We start from the raw sequence: 16,115 nt of genomic DNA on the forward strand, positions 1-16,115 counted from the left end.
TTATTAACAGGAGAATTAGGTCCGCGCGGGCCCAGGGGATGTTTTGTACAGCACTTTTAGATGCTTTTAGCTTTAATAGTAAACAACAAATAGCGCCAAGTGTCAACCTCCCTATTATTTTCAGTCATTCTATTATTAGCATCCTAGATTTTTGTTTATGAATGCCAAGAATTTTGTGTCTGCTGCATGAACACTATGAAAAGTGACAATAATTAATTATTGTGTTGTAGTGTTTAGCGGAATTTAGCCCCATAGTAATATCATGTGTCTAGGGTTCCGTACCCAAAGGGTAAAATCGGAAACCTATAACTTCGTTGTCTGTCCGTGTAGGTATCTGTCTCCAGGCTGTAACTCAAGAACCGCCTTCTGAAATTTTAACACATTGTGTATAATATCTATTGCCGCTATAATTGAAAACAAAATAAAATTAATATTTGAGGGGGGCTCCCATACAACAAACGTGATTTTTTGCGCGATATCAATAATGACAACGTTGGAAATTTTCACAGATTATGTACTTTAATAAAGAATAATAACATAAGAATAAATTAAAATTTAGAATAAAAATAAATATTGTCCCATTAAAAAACACAATATTTTGACTCTTTAACGGTACTCTTTTGATTTTTCTCTATAACGGTACGGAACCCTTCGTGCGTGAGTCCGACTCACACTTGGCCAATTATTTACAGAATCATAATTAAGCCGAAATTAATTTGAAAGTATAGTAGGACAAGTTTAGTGTGCACGCCAAGTCATTACAGTATTTTTCTGCTCTCTTAAGTTATCTGCAGGCTTAGCATGGTCCCCATAGAAACGGTTTCTTTCTACGGAAGAATAGACAAAGTGACAGTTAGACAATGGAAATCCGCCATTTTGTCTATAAAATCTGTCAGTATGTCGATTATTTACCATTTCTACTGTTGTTATGCTAAGCCTACTGGACGCTTATGTGCATTTTTTTTGGGTCTAATATGAAGACACTCGACGTCGTCTACAGTATAATAATATTATTTAACTTATTAAGGCTATTTATCTAAAGATAGAATAAACGAGACGTTTTAACGATAACTAGGCTATTTAAATTCATTGCAATTAAACGTACACACTACACATTCAACTGGAAGAGTTAATATCTAGATTATTGGTCGTTATTCGAGTTTGTGCTTCCTAATATTGCTTTTAGCAATCAAATTCAATAACACGTAATCTGCAGAAGGCAATAATAAATAGCAATTCTGAATGTTTGTCGCGAGCTGTACGCTCATGAAATGCTATTGCCCAACTTTGTGCATAAACTCTAAATCCTACTACAAGCGCCTTACGAATTTTCCGAGTCAACGAGCGCAAGACTTTCGACCTCTCCGTCTCACTCACACATACGTCTGTCTTGCTCGGAGATTTACATTTCAAATAGGCTGAGCTCTTTTTTTGGTTCTTTATTTATATTTGTCCCGTAAAGACGGGCAGCTGCACTTCAATTCGCTCCATGTTCTAAATTAAGAATTCTTGCTTTTCTTTTTTCTCATTAATTCCATTTGAAGGCTTTCGGCGACTGGCAAGTAACTTGTTATAGTAACACAAATAGTTGGTACAAAATAAAGAAGAATGTCTGGTTCTAAGACTTCACACGAGTTTATCTTTTTAATAGTGTTGTTATTAAACCTCATGAAATGGACAGTACATTATTTTCTTGAAAAATTAACTCCTCTACTCTACCATAACAGTTTTGGTCTATTACCAATCATAAATAATCCGCCTCTGTGGTCTAGTGGGCTAGAGCGCGGCTCTCGGAGGTCGTGGGTTCGATTCCCGCGTTGGAAACATGTTATTTCCAAGTTTGGTTAGGACAATGCAGGCTGATCACCTGATTGTCTCACAAGTAAGATAATCCATGCGTCGGATGGGCATTTAAAAAGTCGCTCCTGTCGCCTGCGCCTGATCTCTCGCCAGTCGTGCCAGTCTTCCGTCCCACTGGGTTATGAGAGTAAAGGAATAGAGAGTTCTCTTGTGCACTGCGCACACACTTGGGCACTATAAAATTGCTCCTGCGTAGCTGGCCTGGTTTCAATGAAACCGGCCACCGTCACCGAAATCGGTGTGGGAGCTATTAATCAATTAATTAATCATAAATAATATTATATTTATTATTAAGTTGCAAGATACCTACAATCTACATGCTTGATTATTTTTAATTTAATTTGAATATAGTGTCGAAATGAATGAAATGAAATATAAATAATTTTAGAGTAAGTATATTGTATCAATCAATACCTTTTAATTGTAATTATGTATTTTATGTATAATTCAATCGTGATTAACCAAATGCTAGTCACAAGCTATAAATCACAGCTATTTAGCAAAATACGGTAACGTAATTAGAGGCATATTCTAAATTGCATGCCAATTACATGATAGTACAGGAGCCGTGACACTGTAAATTGAGGTCAAACCTGCGGGCGTTGCGGGCGCCGGTTGCGGGTCGCATTCCACGCGCGCTGCGGTCGCAACGACCCATAACTTGAGACGGTACGACGTAAACAAATCGTCGATAGTATTTACATTTTGAGGTTTATTTAGTATAGGTCATTGACGACCTTTATCAATCTATGATCTACAATAAATAAAACATGTTTTTGTTAGTATCGCAGCTCGCTAAAACTCGAGAAAGGCTGAAGTGATTTGGCAAATTATAGTCTCAAATTATTATGCGTAGAAGTCCAAGGACGGTTTATAATAGAAGGAAAATGAAACAAAGTTCAGCTAGTCACTAATAAAAAATAGAAATCAATCACTATTTCCTTAACGGCATCACGCATAATGTCTGGGGAAAGGATTTATAAGCTCCTTTTTATAGCGGAAAAATGAACAATTCTAAGGGTTAATCAGACCGCAACGAGACGCGTACGGATGCATTTCTAAAGTGTGGATTTGACAGATTTGCAAGACGTCGTGCTCACGAAATCTGTCAATGCAATACAAATTTAGAAATGCATCTACGTACGACAGTATATATTATAAGTCTATGCATCTACGTATCGCGATTCGCGTTGCGTTTTTAAGAGTCCGGGTGCCATCGCAGTTCTCATACAAACGTAATACCATGATAATTTCCCATACGAGAATATTTACCATATTTGAGTTATTATTTATAGTTATAGTAATTACCTAGGTTCCTGTATAAATATTCACTTATAATACCACAAGAGCTTCAAAATTATCGGGTATTTCCCGATAGGTTCGTTGCAAACAAATGAAGGATTCAAGTTTTTCAGGTTAAAAAATCACGAGCGCGAAGCGCGAGTGATTTTTCCTGAAAAACTTGACGACTTTATTTGTTTGCAGGGAACCTTGAGGGAAATGCCAGATAATTTTGAAGCTCGTGTGGTATTCGGGGGATTATTTTTCCGTCCCAAATGTCGGCCAATAGAATTAGAATTTATTTTTTATATATAGCAACTACCAGAGAAATTTTTCAAAAAATTATCAGTATAATACCATGTAGGTTGTACCACGTGACGTCGAATGGTGCAATTCTATTGGTCGATATTTGGGTCGGAAAAATAATCACTGCAAAATATTAACATACCAAAAATATTCTCTATAAATATTCTCGTAAAGGTAATTATCATGGTATTACGTTTGTTTGAGAACTGCGAGGGCACCCGGACTCTAAATTGACCCTTTTACGTCCAAAGACTCGGGACAAAGTTGTATATAAAATAATACAAAAAGGGCTGCATGGGGCCCATACATGACAACTGGCTAACAACAACTTGCTTAGATTTTATAATGGTTTATTGTCACCGAGGTGATTTGAGTAAGTATACACTTTATTTTATTCGGATTAAAAATACAACAATTTTAGCACAACTATTCAAGTGAAAATTTGACTGAGCGATTTTTGAAGTGAATTCTATCGTCACCTGGCTGCCGGGCGACCGTCGGCGCGTCCCGACTCCCGGTGCGGACCACTCGCCAAATTGAGCGAGCGACAGCTGACGAGATATATCTGTAGAAAGGGCTTAATCGATTGACGTATTGAAGATAATAAACTACAGTGTTTATTCACACAATAAACTTTTACGAACCAAGACAATTATCAATTTGACCGTATAATAATATGTATAATGTGATTTATTATACTCCTACCCCTTTTTAAAAAGACATTTACGCAGCGTGTAAATACAAAGTACGAGCTGTTTTTGTCTTTTATGTGACTTTTCAACGGTTCCAGACAAAGTTTGTAATTACTAAAGGTATTATTACCAATCAATACCAATCAAACAATCATTTAAAAATGTTACATGAGATGTTAACATAAAGTTATTGATTGATTGATATCAACGATCTGGTATTATATGACCTGTAAAAATTTCCAATATTTCCAAAAGGAATTATAATAATTATTGTCTAATATTTTTGGACCAAAAAAAATTGTCATTATAACAGAGGTTTCACACAGCAAGCTGACAATTTATATGCTACCAAAAACCTCCTTATTTAGTACGAAAAAAAATATAACATCGTGGAAACTATAAAAAGGGCCTTTCAAAGGGCCGTCGAGACATTAATATAATATAGAAATATCCGCGCAGCTGCCCCAGTCACTAAGTGGTCGATAAATATCTTTTATATGGATCTTTTAAGCCACAGAGCCCTTTAGGGGTTTGTTTGGTGACTTTACCCACAGCGACGTAATTCGCTTTTTCTATTTAAAGCACTTTTATTTCCTTCTGTTTATAAAGAAATGTCCTTTCTTGATTTATTAAGAATGACTATATTATTATGTTGGTAAAGTTGACTTTGGTCGTTTATTGGTGGTATTGGACGTTGAAGACGACGATGGGTCTTAGTTGTTACTCTCATACCCTAGTGGGACGGACGACCGACACGACTGGCGAGAGATCAAGCGCTAGACCTACATTTTACATGCCCATCCGACGCATGGAACTTACTTGTCTGACAAACAGGTGATCAGCCTGCATTGTACTAACCAAACTTGATAAATAACACGTTTCCAACGCGGGAATCGAACCTCCGAGTCAAGAGCCACGCTCTAAGCCACTGAACCACGGAGGTGCTCTAGTCCCGTGCTAAGTACCTGCAGGACTTGTGTTACAGATAACAACGGAAATATATTAAAGTCTTTTATACACTACAATAATATTACATATAATTAAGTTATATATTTTTTTTAATTATATAATACAGCTGATATTTAATACACATATGACCAAGGAACATCAAAACTTTTTGTTCCGTCGGCCTCGTCACGCGCTCAACCACTGAGCCACAGAGGTCGTCAGAAAATAACTATTTAAGTAATGAAATAAGGGTGGACCGAAACCTCATTACAAATTAAAGCCGGCGGCAACAAAAAGCCTCGGCAATAAATCCCGCACTTGGAGCGCCTCCAGCGGCAAGTGATTCTGTATCTAGTTCATTTATTTGAAGCTTATTGTCAACAGCGCTCGAGCGGCGTCTGTTTTGTCACATTGCTAATGTCACACGGCTATAAGAGCCCGTCCACACGGGCGTTGCCTCAGCGTTGCGTCGACGCAGTGCCGTTTGACGCATAGCCGGCCACACGAGCGCTGCGTCATCGCAGCGTTATTACGAAGCAGTCTTAAGGTGAACGCACACTTATCGGAGCCGAAAGAATGGAACGAGCCGAAACAAACGAATTTTAGAATTCTTTATATATGAAATCCTATGAAACCTCGCACATCGGTCGAATCTGGCAGGGCCCCAGTAAGGCCTTCCGGAATTCGATTCGTTCGGTTCGGCTTAAGGTGCGTTCACCTTTAACATCCACCCTTCCGCTTCGTCTCGGTGGCTGCTGTTCGACATGTGCGCGCCGTGCTACTGTTACGATGCAGCGCGCTGTGTGAACACCTTGGTTATTTGTATGTCAAACAACGCAACGGCAGCGCTGCAACGACGTAACGCTGACGCAACGCGCCGTGTGGACTGACTTTAAGCTGCAATTTAGCCTATTATTTCGACATGCTCTTTTCGGTTTGATACATAAGCTTGACTTGTAGCGAATTAATACTTGAATTGTTTGCGTTTAGTTATGACGGAAGAATAAAAAAGGTTGATTTTCTAAGGGTGGGTTGCACCAGAGGCGTAGTTATAGTTAAGGTTAAGGTTATCGTCAAAATATATGGCGTCCATTATGGACTTTTACTAGGGATTTGACAGTTCATTTGACATTTTGTTATGGTTAAAGTTATAGTTAAAGTTAGTTGGTGCAACCCACCCTTAATATTCTAGAAACTAAGAGCCATTCTTGAAAATATGTTTTTTTTGGCGTCTTCGTCTTTAGGATAAAAAAGATGTAAAATTTAACACAAGGCAAACATAAACAGTAAACACAGAGACAGCTTAAGTTAAACATAGCTATCATCAATGGCGTCAAATTTACATTAGAAACAAAACGCTAATAGTAAAATACTGTCTTGTGTCTATTCATCATTCTAAAAGTACTCATTCATAAGAAAAGTCTCATGAAATTAATATTAATATAATATATCTATGGACGCTTCACACCACGTCAGTCTGGCCCCGTGCTAAGTACCTAAAGGACTTGTGTTACAGGTACCAGATAACGGAAATATATTTAATACTTTTATACTATACATATATTTAAGATTTTTATTATATCATACACATATTTAATACACATCCAGACCCGGGAACATTGAAAACTTTTTGTTCCGTCGGCGGGATTCGAACCCGCGACCCCCGGCTTGAGCTACCGACGCGCTCACCACAGAGCCACAGAGGTCCTTTTGTTCCTTTAAATACCGTGCGTTCATTGTTATTTTACATCTGACAGGATCTTATACTATCGACATAAGGGTCATTGTGCTGCGAGTTGAAAAGTCATAGTGAGTACTGAGCATTGTCCCATAGCAGTCTCCTGACATACATTACGCTTCGCTACTCCTTTTAGGTTCCTGTCTTCTTCTACGAAATGTACAGTAGATAATAAAATAATACATTCATACAACATAAAATACTTTTTACGCACAATCACACACACACTACTATATATTTTGATTTTAATATGGGAGATATTGAAATCAAAATATAAAATAATAAAATACTTATGTAAAGTAAACAAAGGCGGCGGTACACAAAGTATTATTAACCTACTAGCGAGTTGTAATTTATAATTAGGTAAATTCTAATTTTAGTGTCTACACAATTATTACGGCCGTCTGTTTGTTCATCTGAAAAATTGACAAGGTAATTTTGGCGCTCTGATGGCGCATGTTCGTGAGAGCGTGGACGCGGAGATATTTTTGCAGTCTATATCGTAGGCAAATGAAGTTATAGGTAAGTCATTATTTATTATGAACTATTTATTACACACTAAACACTACTTACTTCCGCACGGAGTCGATGAAAATCACTTTACTCGTTTAATTTCGTTCATTAATCAAAGTTTATTGCCGTTGCAATTAGTTGGGTGATTCGAGAGGGAATTTATAGCGAGTCACCCGGCAGCCCGGCACCCTTAGTTCGATAGTTCCGGAGACAAAGGCACCTTCATTACGCGAATCACTGGCGGCGGCAAAAAATCTATTCAACTTATTTAATAACTACCGCTCGAGTCTAAAATATTGCTCAAAAGATTCAATGTTCTAAAACATTACGATAATTATCGTATTTTTTATCGTAATTTCTTTACCATTGATTATTATAATCAATACCAGCGACATTGTAATGTAAAGAAATCTACCGAACCGCAGTTGTTCGTAATTAGTTATTGTCGTATGCGCATTGCGCATAATATAAGAATTATTATTCGTTCAATGCAAAATGAGTATTTCTGCATAATTGCAAGGATGATGTAAGTAATTGTAAATTGTAATGTCAAAGATGTGAACTCTATGTTACATAATTAATATTTGCTTTGTTTTGCCTCTTTCATGAGGACATGCTATTTTTCAATATATTCTTATTCATAATAAGCAGGTACAATTATCTTGCTTAATCTTCAACTACAACAATTATTAACTTGACCTCATCTACTCTCATCATCACTTTTAAAAGTAAACGACGCATGTAGCAGCTTCTTAACTTTTATTACAAAAAACTTCTAAGTTAAATTCAGTGTAGTGTCTCAGTGTACAAACATCTATCAGTCTCGAGGCCTACACTTCGTTTCAGCGATATCGCAGCGATGTCATCACGAGGAGGCTCTATTCAGCCAAAATAGCACTTAGTGTGCGCTGATGAGCTCCGTTGTGTGCTGCTAAGCCTTTTGAATATACGTCAATTACTTTTTACCTGCAGACTTTGATGTATGTGAGCCAAATTTTAAAAGCATTCGGGTCGTTGAAACGAGGAAGCTACAGTTTTTATATTAAAATATGTTCTTACGTAACTTTTGTGTATAACTAATTCTTGTAAATTCTATATTAATTCATCAAGCCCCATACGGTCACCGGTGACCGAGACACAATAAAAATTCTATTGTGTCTCGTTTTTCATGATCGACGGGTTTTTTGTTACATAATCCATACTAATATTATAAATGCGAAAGTGTGTCTGTCTATCTGTCTGTCTGTCTGTCTGTTACCTCTTCACGTCCAAACCGCTGAACCGATTTTGCTGAAATTCGACATAAAGGTACTTTGAGTCCCGAGAAAGGACAAAGGGTACTTTTTGTCCCGGAACAATGTACGGTTCCCGCACGACAAACGAGTTTTGGCGCAACGGAGTTGCGGCCGTCATCTAGTAATAAATAATTGTTAAAAATTGTAACTCTAGTTTGTGGGTAGATATTAAGAATTAATTATGAAATATTTTGTTGTGAAGACAATAATTAATATTTCACTTGTAATACACAATCGTGACATTGTTGCTTTTCAACGTTTTCAAATAATTATAACGTTTGTGATTAAATTAAAGTTTATCCTAAAAAGTTTATATTAAAGTTTATCTTAAATATTTAATAAACATAATTATAATTTATAGGAACTGTGTGGATTTTTGGGGTTCCGAACCAAAAGGGTAAAAACGGGACCCTATTACTAAGACTTCAATGTCTGTCTGTCCGTTTGTCTGTCTCCAGGCTGTATCTCAAGAACCGCTATAGCTAGATTTCTGGAATTTTCACAGATTGTGTATTTCTGGTGCCGCTATAACATCAAATACTAAAATCAAAATAAAGTAAATATTTAAGGGGGGCTCCAAACAGCAAATGTAATTTTTATGCAATATTTGCTCGATATTAATAATGGCAATAGGTAGGCACTTGAAATGTTCACAAAATAATAAGTTGTATTTATACTTGAATAATAAATTATAAAATTTAAATAAGATAAATAATTAATGGAGGCTGCCATATATAAAAACACATTGTTTACCTATTTTTGCTCTATAATGGTACGGAACCATTCGTGCGATAGTCCAACTCGCACTTGGTCGATTTTTAAGCATATACTACTAAATTTTTTTGTACCGTTCAATGCTATAATCAGATTAACTCAATTTGATTTGACTACTTAATTTTATGACAATTAATTTACTTAATAATTGAATACAAATCAATAAACATAAACCTCTAAATCTGTGATCGTTTCCACTAAGCAACAATTCACGCGCAACATGCTGGACAACAAGTTGCCCAACATGTTGAATGTCAGCGCGGGACTTTTGATGAACAACGTTGTCTGTCTACGCATCTACTTTACGTCAGTCGTCGCCAACATGTCGCCAGAGGAACTTGTGTTGATTTTAGTGGCAGTGGTTATAATTTTTTTTATAGTATCTGTGAGCAGTATCCCATAGACGTTCATAGTTTTGGTACAGTTCGCTTAATTTGAGCACTTGTTCGTTAGACCACACTACGGACATTGTTGCGCGCGTCTCCACTTGACGACAATTGATGCAATTCTCTTTAAACAAACAACAAGCCGCGCGTCATGTTGCGCGTCAGCTGGCAACACGCGCGCTGTTGTGCAGCGTTGCCGTACATGTTGAGCGTCACGTGTCGCGCGCTAAATGTTGTCTAGTGGAGACGCGGCTTAACTATCTCCTGTCTGGCAGGATTACCGTGTCGAACTCCAGCTTCAAACTTAATTTGTTACCCATCTTGACACCGAGTTATGTGGGAACAATGAGTGTCGAAACACACTATGCCGAAGTTCCGCAGCGGAAGTTCGGCTTGATTCCGCCTGCGACGTATTATAAAATACATAATACATTGAGTGTATAGTAAAAATTATATTGGAGAAAACCACGTCAAGTGTCACATTTCGAAGATTTGAGCTGCCAAAGTTGCAATAATATCTAAAATTGGCAAAACTTTAGAAGCTCATATCTTCGAAATGTGACTCTTTACGTGGTTTTGTCCAATATTATTTTTTGTTTGTATTGATGTTAGCTATCCATTTTTGAAAAAAATATTCGTGAACGAGGAAAAACACAATGGCGGTCGGTAGGTCGGCCAAGCTCCATATAAAAATCTTCGTACCCCTTTGGCATGCAGGTAGATGTTATGACGTAGGCATCCGCTAAGAAAGGATTTTGATCAATTCCACCCCCAATGGGTTAAAATAGGGGATGAAAGTTTGTATATAATAATTACACATTCATGATCCAGGAACATTAACAACTTTTTTGTTCCGTCGGCGGGATTCGAATGGCGACCTCAGTTTTAAGCTACTACACGCCACTGAGCTACAGTGGTCGTCTAAATAGATCAATCAGTTAGAAGACATTTCTCGTGTGCCTCACCATGCCTCCACATTCATCAGCGAGATTAGCCGAACAAAGGCTCACAATCTTTTTAAATAAATTACGTTCGCTTTTTTACTACAAGGCTCTGGAATTAAAGAAATCCTAGGATTAAAAATACGGGCACGGATTATGCCGGTTTTGCTCCCACTTTCCACTCAGCTTTTCTTTATATTTTACAGGCCATGCACGCTCTGTTAGCTCACTTTTTAGGTAACGTAAAAAACTAGTTCAAAATCGATTTACCCTTTAAATATCACGATGCCAACGACAGACACATACAATATACATATATTACATACATTGTTAGGGAGTTGTACATTAAACTTTTTTAATAAAATATTACAGGTTCATGCCGCCAAGGATGTATTTGGAGCATCGAATGATTTAGTCATTGAAGCATTTTTGTTGCATATTGTTAAGGGCAACATCTAGTAATATTACAAAAGCGAAAGTCTGTCTGTTACCTGTTCACGCTCAAACCGCTTAACCGATTTTACGTGATAAAGTGTAGTGTGATTGTGTGTGTGAATGTGTAAATAATATACCTATATTAGGATAAAATTGTTTGGCGTGCATCTGTTGTCTGATTGCCATAAGACAAGTTTTTACTTAGCATGGGATTAGACGACGTTATGTACGCTACCTAGCGTTTATACTATTGTATATTATTGTATGCTTAATAAAGAATTTGATTTCGCTGAAAAAGATACTTCGAGTCAAGGGAAAAAACATAGGATACTTTTTATTATTTATCCCGAAGAAATGTTTGGTTTCCGGAATAAACTAATTTTTGTGTAATGGAGTTTTTTGTGCAATCTAACGTACTCAATAAATGTAAATTTAGCGAGTTCTAATTGTACAACATGATCAAAAAAGTTTATCCTCGGGGAGAGCATTCTCGTTCGAGGCACAAGCGATTCCATTAGGAAATCAAATATATCAGTGATTTTAGCGCTCCCTCTAATAATAAGGAAATCAGGAGTTGCCTTCTGCCGTTCCTAAAACAACATTTTCGAAATGAAATCGAAATATGTGATGTTTTTCTCATTGTTATACCTTTGGGACGGATACCTCGATTCTGCTATCTTATTGCAACAATCATGCGGCTTTGTTCCTTTTTCGATTCAGTTGATTTCCTGTCAAAGTAAATAACAAAATCAATAGCCTACTTCAGAACGTGGCATTTTATTTAAATGTTTGTTGGTCGCGGTCTCGAGGATCGGATAACTAACCTTATGAAGGAATTTGACATAACGTATTGCCAGAGTAGACAGAATTAGTATTGCCAAGTATTATATTAAAACCCCCAAACCTTTATACGGTTCCGTAGTCAACAAGGAACCCTTATAGTTTCGGCCTGTCCGCAACCTGTCCGTCCGTCTGTCTGTTTGTCTGTCTGTCCGCGGTTATGGTCAGAGACTATAGGACCTACACGACATCATTTTGCCTAGCATACGCCAACGATTTGTCATCTCTATTGATCCTAGCATGACAAACATTTTATCATCGAAATAATACATTTTTATAGAGTTTTGTCGAGATAATGTCGAGACTTTGATATTATGAGACGAGTAGTTTTTAATTATTTCGAGAGTGAGATATCTCGTTGGCGTATGCTAGGCAGGCAGAAGAGGACTTCATAAGTTTTTGAGTAATAGTCGATCAACAACAAAAAATGTATTCGGCGAAGTATAAAGGAACTTTTCGTTCAAATCCTTTGAAAGTAACTGAGATGACCATACAAACATGTAAAAAACTAGTGGTACTACGGAACCCTATATTGCGCGTGACCCGACACGCATTTGGCCGGTTTTATTTTATCTAACTACGCTGTGGAAACAATCGATAGTAATTTGACTAAGTACCCAGCTAAATCTGCCGAAGTGAGGTATAATGGGAGTGAGGTAGTCGGCACAGTAAACAGAGGTAAACTTGGTCTAAGTAACTCCGACATACGTAGTTAAGGGCTTAGCAACTTTCAAGTTACACACGCTCACATATTGTAATGAGAGACTTATTATGTTAGTTTTAGAGGTATTTGTCAATCTATTTATAGTATAATAGAAACAAATTTTTAATTAATTAAATAATCCGGTAAACTTTTTATCACTTAGGAAATAAAATTGTCGTTTTTAGTATTTTACCAGCAATTTATTCATAATTTTTCTCCCCGACAAACCTCTTCCGGACTTCAACGAATATTTCAAGACTAAAGTTAGCCAAATCGATTAAGCCATTTCAGAGTTTTAGCGAGACTAACAAAATTGAAAATTTATTTTTATTTATTACGATTTTGACATCCTATATTAAGTTTTGTCCCTCAATTCTCACGATATTTGATGCCGATGAACTTCTCCGAAACGGTTATGTCTGTGATCTCATCTTGTAGATCTTACAATCAGTCAAAACTAAAAGACGCTGGACCAGCCAGTGTAAATTCATTAATAATTAGTATATATTAAAATCCATAGTATGTGTGTCTAAGCCTCAGTATATAAAACAATAACGATAACTAATATAAATGGACTCCACATTAGTGACGTGGTTTATTTGAGTCATATAAAGAAACAGCCTGTAGCTTGAGGAAAACGGCCTGTAACAAATTAAAGTTCATTTTATTTATAGGCTTCTTTCCCTTTTCAGAATGTCCCTTTGTTTTGATACATAAATGCACAAACACAAAAATGACGACGACGTCTGCACGGGAAGGGATGCCGATTTTTCAAGTTTGTTTATTAGCAGTAATATTATTATCTTCTTTTATCTTTAATACTAAAAGGGAAATAATAAAACGAGCGAATAAAAAATTACGACTGATGATGAACATACTGTTTTAATAACATGAGCGGTATTAATTTGACTAAGCAAAAAATAAAGTAAACTAACGACTAATATTGATTTATAATAAAATCCAGAACGAGCTTACAAAATGTGGATTGCAATTAATCTATTTCAGATATTAAAATTCTATCCGAGCGACTGTATTACTAAGTGAGCGACTGGAAATACATAGCGGGCAACATTAAGTGAGGTTATTTATTACGAGCTACTAAAAAGTTCATTTTGAGCAAACTTTTGTGAGCTGCTTTATTAATGATAATTGGTTACTGATATTCTATTTGAGGCTTTATATTTTAAATTTTGATACGTGTTTTAATGAAAACTACATATTGTTAAATGCGTGCGAATCCGAATGGGGGCGGGGCGACGAATTGTTGCAGTCAGGTGAGTTGGGCTGCGGATCAATACGACTTTTTTGGGTTAGGTTTGATGGCTAAGGCGGGAGCGTAGCGCAGCGAAGCCAGTTGTTTTTTTTTTTGGTATAGGTCGCCATTAAAATTTTACCCATTTCTTTGACGTTCCGGTAAGGATTATAATTTGTGTAATTTATTATTGATTTTATATATAAACGGGGTTTACCCCCTCCCCCTCCCCCTCCTCCTCTGCCCCTCTAAATCGTTGGGTATGATTCTAAACTTTTACTGTTATATAATTTAAGTTCCTACAAATAGAACAATACATGTTTTGGGATCATCAAATCAAAGTATGAAATCCTTTCTATCTCTGTTAGCTACCACTTTTTTTCACATATAAAATTATTGTTCCTCTTATCCAAATGAAGCTTATCCAAACGAAGCTCACAAAAAATTTGCAAAAAATTACATTTGCCAAGTATTGAAAAAAATGCAGGATGTAACGTTGACACTCAAACAGATATTAGGTCGCTCAAAAATTATAAAGCTGCTCATTTTGTAATTTAAGTAACTCAAATAAATAATTTCTAAGTAGCTGTTTTGTTAATTTCTCGTCACTCACTCTCAGTCGCTCAAATAGTAATTCTATAACCCAAATGTAGTAATTTTGACACCCAAAACTGCAATTTACAGTCACTCGATTAAATACTACATATACTAAAATAGTGCTAAGAATTTAAATAAGTCTTTGATACTACTAGATATGATTTTAACACTAGATGACGTCCGATGACGTTCGTTGCGCCAAAATTAGTTCATCGCGCAGCCCTTCTAGACAAGCGGCAAGCGATTATCGTAAACGCTAACAAAATGTATGCGATTTGACATAAGTCATCGCTTCGCTAGCGAATACTAATGTCAAATCCCATACATTTTGTAACGTTGCGTTGGCGTTTACGATCATCGCTTGCCGCTTGTCTAGGCCCTCTGTAACCGTAATAATTTTTACCGCAATGTATAGCAAAATAGGTTCAGCGGTTTGGGCGTGAAGAGGTAACAGATTTTGAGAACCGGAAAAGGACATAAGATACTTTTTATCCCGGAAAAATGTACGGTTCCCGCGCGATAAACGGATTTAGAATTTTGGCGCAAAAGAGTTGCGGGCGTCATCCAGTAAGAAATATAATAAAAACCTGCCAAGTGCGTGTCGGGCCACGCGCAATATAGGGCTCCGTAGTACCGCTAGTTTTTGATATCAGTTCAGTATCAGGAATTTGAACGAAAAGCCCCTTTATACTTCATCGAATACATTTTACTTTAATGGATCGACTATAACTCAATAACTTATGAAGTCTTCTTAGCCGTGATAGTTTTCCTTTGAAATTCAGCATATTTCCTACTCCCATAAATTTTTTCACATTTCCAGAAACAACCGTTTAGCTGGTAGAAGGGTCCTCCCCTGGACTCTGACGATTTTTTCCACTTTAAATCATAATATTTCACAAATGAATCCCTAATTCGGAAAATGATCTATGAATACTCATAATATTTTAAAAAAACTCTATTCAACGACACCCCACAAGATGGGGTGGACGCGAAAAAAAAATTTCATCCCCGCTTGATGTGTAGGGGAGGTACTTACCACAAAAAAGTATTTTTTAAAGATTTTAATATATTATATACCATTTGTCGGCATCGTTAATACAGCTTTGTAGGTCCTGTAGTCTCTGAAAAAAACCACGGACAGATAGACGGACAGACGGACGTACAGACCGAAACTATAAGGATTTCTTATTGACTACGGAACCCTAAAAAATACTATAATAAACAAAAATCTATCCACAAAAAACTAACATTATGACAACAATAAACGAGTTTTGTAATAAAACCAGAAGAATATGAAAGTTTCCTCGAAGACAAGAGTTGTTACAAGAAAGCCCGTTATCAACAGAAAAATTGAAAAGTTGCTGAGTTATTAACTTCACAGATACACATCTTCAACTCGTGATGTTTCAGTTTTCAATACAAGTTCCAATCTTATGCCGGCGAAGTTTTGCGTCGACTTAAGCCGAAACTTATCAAGATTCATGTTTTCTTGTATATTTTACTCGTATTTTATTTATTATGTTGTACGAGATTTATCTTATGACTGAAATATTT

The sequence above is a fragment of the Aricia agestis genome, chromosome 2 (assembly GCF_905147365.1).
Source record: "Aricia agestis chromosome 2, ilAriAges1.1, whole genome shotgun sequence".
Lineage (NCBI taxonomy): Eukaryota > Metazoa > Arthropoda > Insecta > Lepidoptera > Lycaenidae > Aricia > Aricia agestis.